This window comes from Quercus suber, unplaced genomic scaffold (genome assembly GCF_002906115.3).
Source record: "Quercus suber isolate HL8 unplaced genomic scaffold, Cork oak 2.0 scaffold_288, whole genome shotgun sequence".
Taxonomy (NCBI): domain Eukaryota; kingdom Viridiplantae; phylum Streptophyta; class Magnoliopsida; order Fagales; family Fagaceae; genus Quercus; species Quercus suber.
Window position 1 is genome coordinate 878143 of NW_027069744.1, and position 7187 is coordinate 885329.

The 7187-nt window shown below is 29.0% G+C and overlaps 1 long non-coding RNA gene across 3 annotated transcripts; it reads right to left on the reverse strand.

The window, feature by feature from the left end:
- Positions 1-894: 894 nt before the first annotated feature.
- Positions 895-6419, reverse strand: LOC136071138 (uncharacterized). 3 transcript variants are annotated; one of them, XR_010632452.1, is made up of 3 exons: positions 6338-6419; positions 3805-3939; positions 895-1082 (listed from the first exon to the last, which is right to left on the reverse strand). It is a non-coding gene; the product is annotated as an uncharacterized LOC136071138 (long non-coding RNA). The 3 variants fall into 3 exon arrangements; XR_010632453.1 differs by lacking the exon at positions 6338-6419 and adding an exon at positions 4039-4078; XR_010632451.1 differs by lacking the exon at positions 6338-6419 and having other exon boundaries at positions 3805-4032.
- Between the last annotated feature and the right edge of the window lie 768 nt (positions 6420-7187).

Here is a 7187-nt window from a genome sequence, read left to right on the forward strand (position 1 = left end):
AAAATTTTGAACACTTTAACCCTTTGTTTAATCCAATTGAAATAAGGCAAGATTTAAGTACAGTATTTATGAGTTATTTCTTAGGTTCACCTCTTAAGATTCTGCTATGTGAATTTTTTCTCATGGAATAGAAGTGTATTTTTTAGTTAAGTAGCCGCATGGTTAAATCCTACAAGAAGAACATAAGGAATAGTACATAAGGTACTATACCTAAATTTTGTCCATTCAAATAAGCTTGAATATAATCATTTTAGTGCAATTTTCACAATCCTAAAAGATGAACATAAGGAATAGCACCTAAGGTACTGTACCTAAATTTTGTCTATTGAAATAAGCTTGAATATAATTATTTTAGTGCAATTTTCACAATAATTTTACAATAAAAGTTAAGTGGCAAGTTTTAATTGGTTTCTATTTAAACCCATAAATGACATCACTTTTTTATATATCTTTAACAACTTGCCATCTAAATTTTGTTGTGAAACTGTTGTGTCAATAGCTAGCTGTACTCTTAAAACTGTTGCTTCATTTTTAAAAATAAATAAATAAATAAATCCTCTCTCCGGATTCTTGCTTACTTTGCCATTAGTTGCAGAATGAAATTGTTTTTCTTGCACTTTTCTTCTTCATTAGAAAAAAATCACATAATTTTTAGCACACAAGAATTAAGACACTATTGACCTCCTTAGAAAAAAAATCTTGGAGCCGCCACTATTGTTGTGGTTGCATTTTATTTTGTAGATTTAGGGTGTGTTTGGATACCGCTTATTTTGCTAAAACTGAAAAATTATTGCTAAAAGTACTGTAGATAAAAGTAAAATTTAGTTGAAATAGTACAATGGGGTCATGAATAATACAAAAAAGTTCAGTGGAGCCCATGAATAGTAGCAAAAATAAGCTGAATAGTGAAATAATTTTAATTTTCCATTTCAATCCAAACGCACACTTAAAAATGATTTGTATGAGGTTTCATAAAAGAAGAAGAAGAAAAAAAAAAAAAATGATGATTGGAGTGATATTATCTTAATCCCTCCGCTTCAGGGGAAACACAGCATCATGCATGGTCCTTTCCAACTCCATAGCTATTACGTACAAAGGAATGAAAGGATGTCATAATAGATCGCTTAGATTAAATATATACATACAAATAGTGAACCATAATACAATTAAAAGAGGAAAATCAATTTAAAAAGATACTAAAGTAAAATAATTCATCAATTGAACAATAATACAAACAAAAGAGGAGAACCAATTGCAAATTTTAATAAATTAAAACACTTGAATATAGTTCATAACAATTGAATCTATGAACTACAAAAGGATTTTCAAACGACTCTAAAATATGGTGATTTGTTCGTAGTTCATATCAATTGAATCTATGGACTCCAAATCAAGCCAACAAATTCCCCTCCCTGATTTTAATCATTGTGTTTCCTTCTTGTCTCTTGCATGAGAAAAAAATATATCTTAGAGGTTAAATTAAGAGTGCGGTTAGCTGTATTTATTTCAAAATACAATTAAATTCTCTATGTAGTTAAAGCGCATATAGCTTACTTTCAAAATGAAATTTGCAAAAAACTTTTCTCTAAAACCAGGGGCGGCGCTACACTTTGAAGCCCTGACTTCAAAAAAAAAAAAGTTATATATATGTATATATATAATTAATTTTTGGAAAATGCTAATGAATGCCCTAAGAGCACTCGTTAATAATTTATTTAAAGAAAGTTTTTATAGGAAATGAAAAAAAAGTAATTAATATTTTGACAGTTTTTTTCATTTCCCATAAAAGTAGTATTAAAACTTTCTTAAAATAAATTATTAACGAGTGCCCAAAGCACTCGTTAGCATGATTCATAATTTTTTTGAAGTTTAATACTTTAATTTATTTTTAAAAATATTTTTACACACCCTGACTTAAATCTTATACATTCTTATTACAAGTATTTTCAACTCTAAGAGTAAGAGTAAGTCTTTGTGAATTGTAAGTGCTACTCTTTATTATAAATTTATATTATATATGTGTGAGTTTGTCTAAATTGATTGTGTGCATTACTTTTTGTTATAATATTATTTGTGTGAATAATGATGTGCATGGATATTGTTTGTGTGTACAATATAAATATAATATAACTTTATATAATTTAATAATTAGAAAATAGAGAGGATTTGTTACATGTGTGTGTATAGTTATCTTGTTATAATAACTTTTTGTTATAAAGTTATAAAAATTCTAGTAAAAATTGCATTTGATTTGTTAAATAGACACGTAATGTATTATTTAATGTATGAATGAGTGTGGTTGTGCGCATCAATAATTAATACAGAGCCAATGAGTTGAGTTTGGTCATTTAATTTAAAATATTTTTATAAAAATAATGTCAAATAAAAAATAACAACCATATAAAAAAAATGTTAGACAAACTTAATAAAATAAAATGGTCATAGCTATCCACATTGACAATAAATATTTATAAAGAACTATCTTGTAACAATTCAAAATTTGAAAACTTGTAGAAGGAAATAACTTTTTTTTTTTTTTGATAACTTGATATATTCAAGTCCTCTTTTTATCTTTCTCCAAAAAAAAAAAAAAAAAAAAGTTCTCTTTTTATTAAAAGTTTTTAAATTCAAGTTGTTAGAGCCCATAAAAACAATTCTTGGAGCTGCTATTGTCTAAAACATATGTTAAGCATTCAAGTTACCATTCAAATGATGAATGATAGGAATGTGTCAAAACAAGGTACCACAATAAGACAGGTTCCTCATATGTAATTGAATTTTCGAGCAGGGCCAACTCAATATATTTCAGGGCCGAAAGTGACAACTATATATGTAAGGGTCTTTTTTATATATTAATAATAATTAATTATTTAATTTTCTATATATTTTGAAATGTAAATTTAATAATTAAGTTTTTTAAGTAATAAATGAAAAGAGAACTTTTAGATTTTACCATAATCCCATACAGCCTAACAACACATAATTATTTTGTTATAAAGATTAGTATACATATTTAATTTAAATCATTCTCTGTCAACTCTCATGTGCTTATTAAAAACTAGTTATGTTTTGGTCCTTTGGGGTTTCATTTGGAATTTCTGTTTGAATAAAATTACCTTTTATTTATTTATGAGACAATTTATAAAATTATTTGTATTTATTATTTAAATAAATTACATGACTTATTAAATAAGTTGTATAATTAAAAATATACATGAATGATTTTATCAATTGTTTTTTTCCTTCCAACCAGTTTGGTAGATATTTTCTTTTGTGTTTTTAGCTTTTCATTGTGTTTGGTTGGAGTGAATTTAGAGAGGATGGAAAATGTATGGAGGAAAATAGGGTGAAAAACAGTGTTTTCAATTGTTTGACAAAGGGAGGAAAATATTGAGGATGGAAAACCTAGGAGAAAATTTTCTCTCCCGGGCCCACAAATTTGATCCTCCCAAATTGAGAGGAAAAGCTATGAGAGAAAAGTGCTCTCACAACACTTTTACACAAATGCCCTCTCTTTCCCAATGGTCACAACAACTCAACAAAGAAGAAGTAGATAATTTTCCAACCACCAACTTAGCACAACCCAACTATCACCACTGCTATCCAAAAATAACTCAAAATCAACACAAAACAACATAAAATCAACTCAAACCCCATTGGAAAACCCATCCAAACCCAACTCAAAATCAACTCAAAACAAAATCAACTCAAAATCAAACCCAAAATCCACAGAAAATCACCTCAAAATTAAACCATTAACTGAAAAACCATAACCCAAACCCAAAATAAAAAACAAATACTAACCCAATGGTGGCAGAGACTTAAGGGATCTGAGAATTAAGGAGAGAGATGAGGGATTTCCTTATGTTTCAATCATCTTCATCTTCATCATCATCATCATCATCATCATCATCTTCTCTCTTCCTTGTAGCTTTCAAACTGTCCAAAAAAAAAAAAAGGATGCAAAGACTTGAGGGATGAGAGAGTTGTAGCTTTCAAACTGTCATAAAAAGAAAAAGAAAAAAGAGATGCACAGACTTGAGGGGCAGAGACTTGGTGGGTTAGGGGGAAGTGAGAGTTAAATCACTTTATGGGTTAGGTGGATTAGGTGGGAAATAATAAAAAAAGTGAGAAAAAAATATTACTTTAATAAAAAAGTGTATAATAGATAAACTGACGTGAATGTTTTGTAAAAGTGGTGATGTGGTAAATTTTATATTATTTAATAAGTACAAATAAATCTATTTCTTACCTATTATGTAACAAGGTTATAATTGTCACGACACAAATCCATAGGACATGAATTTAGATGCATGACTAACCTGCTAAACTTGTATAATTCCTTAAACATAATTAATCCAAAATAAATCAATACTCCAAAATAAAATACTCTTAAAAACCTCTTACAAAAATCTAAACTCCATAAATTGGAAACAATCTCTACTATAACAAGAACATGAATTACAAAATAAAGGTAACTGAAATTCTATAAGTCTTCAATTCATACTAAAGTCGCCTTTAACTTCCATGCTCTACCTTGCACCTTATAAAGCGACCCAAAGGTTCTATATTCCCAACTACACTTTAATCTAGAAAAATAGTGATTGATGGGGTGAGCCACACATCTAGTAAGTAATTATAAGAATACACAACGGAGAAGAGTCAAGCAAAGCACGAGTATTTTGCTTTTTCACAAACTCATTCAATGATATAAAAAATAATTATTCCATAGAACATATAATGAATCACTTAATACATAAGTAATCATATCTTAAAATCATTTGGAATCACATACATATAATTGATTAGAGCATAGTGTCACATAAACACATCACCTATTCTCACATACAATCCTATGAGCGGATACCAACATCTAACCCTTGTTGGTGAGGGATCAACACATATTCTCACATACAATCTTGTGAGCGGATTTGCACATATATCTGATATATTTGATCAATTCTAAAAGCACTTATTTTGAGTCACATATCACAAAACAAAGTTTATACAAAATATAATAATTTACTTGATATTAACAATTTCTTTTCAAATACAGAGGCATATCAAAGATCATGATATCGAATAGAACATAAATCAAAAGATGCTTGACTCTCTTAGGGAATGAATAGAGACTGAGGAGTTTATGTAAATATATTACAATTCTTGAGTAAATCTAAAAATTAAATTTGCTAAAAGAAACATTTTAAATACCATTTGGAAAATAGGAATATGACCTTGAAATCACTTGGTTTTTAACAAATTTAAAGAACAAGCGCCTTTTCAGAAAACTTACATTAAAACTCAATTATTTACGGAAAATTGTTTAGTTTAGAAATCATCTTTTAAAAGTAATTTGGATGTTTAAAACTTATTTAAAATTCGAAGTATCTCTTTAAAACATTATTTAACAGTCGAAATTTCTCTTCAATGATACAAAAATACTTTTGACAAACTTTAGAAAATATACGTTTGAAATACAAAACTTTTGAAAATCTTTAACTTCTAAGAACCTAATGGACAAAACTTGTGCATATTATGCATAATTACTTATAGCACTTAAATCACTTTGAAAGTCCAGCCAAAACAACCTCTCAAAAGCCTCAAAACACTCTTCAATAGGACCTATAATCAATCATGGGAATCACTTAATATCCTCCACAAAAATATAAAGCTTATCGAATTATACAAACTGACTCACTAAGATTATACTTTTTTGAACTAATTAATGACACTAATGCAAGGAATCTCTACCCAAAATGTTTCCTTGAATTTATCAAACTTTAGAGGCAATAACCAATATATTGTAAACTCAGGATTTGATATATGCCCCAACGGAAAGTATACCCTTATACATTCTCTAAGCTTTATAATCTTTACTTTTATTCTAGAATTCAAGCTGTAGGTACCCTAGGATTTAATATATATGGATATATAACCCAAAGAAATGTAAAAGCCAGGTACATAATCAGACTGTGTAACCCGTGGCTTTACTCTTGCAAGTTTTGTAATCCATGGCTTTATCTAGATACACACAGTGGCCTTGTTCTTAAATGTAGTCCGTGGCTTTATAATCCCAAAGTAAAAATAAACGTTAAGCCAATCTAATCTATATAACCATCAGGAAACGTAAAAGCCATGTTTTCCTTGAATTAGGATTTGCAATCTAGGAATTAATATATATATATATATATAAACCAATGAAGAACGTAAAATCATCTACACAATTTAAGCTTTATAGTGTAAACAATCCTCTTTTAAGCAATCTACCCATCACTACCGATTCTATGATAAGATTCTAACTTTTTAATTCTTTGATTCTAATGGTGAGAAAACATACCTCAAACAATCTGATTGTCTCTTCAATTGTATGTGCTCTAAACTCCAAGGAAAACTCCTCTTAGCCTCTTTGAAAAAAAAAAAAAAAAAAAANAAGAATGAATTGACCCATTTGGTAAATTATTCAATTAATTAGCCAAGTGAATTAATTAGATTCAATTACATGTAATAAGAGTGGTAGTACAAACAAATCACAAACTAAGTTAAATGCAGTGAAAAATAAATTTGACATAGGTGATTTGTTTACGAATGGGGAAAACCATCGAGGCAAAAATCCACCAGGTGAATTTAAGGTCACTACTTCCAAGAATCTACTATTATCAAAATAAGTAGTTACAAGTAAAATGAATCCAAGTACCCAATTGAATTTGTGATGTAGCGACAATCTCTCCTTTCAATGCACGACTCCCAATATGTGATCTACAAATGATGCATGGATCTAGTATGTGACTAACACACCAACTTGAGGGAGATGTTGATTGTAAAGTTCTTCATCAGTTCATCTAACAATGAAGATCAAGAAGCTCATTGGTCACAAAACCATTGACGCAAAGAACACAGTAGCTTCTATAGAGAGAAAGATGAACTATGGCAAAATGTCTCCAGTCACAATTTCATGCACAATCACTTCGCATAAAGTTGCATCTTATGTGATGGCCCTTAAATAATCCTTATATATGTCTAGGGTTGTGAGAAAAGAAACCTTACACAAATACTCATGGATATGCGTAAAATCAGATCTAGAAATTCTAATTTCATAATTCTTGACAGATACAGCTTCTGTCGAGCTTCAACATTAAATCTCGATAGAAAGGGTTCTATTGAGATATCTGTCGAGTTTTAGTGAACAA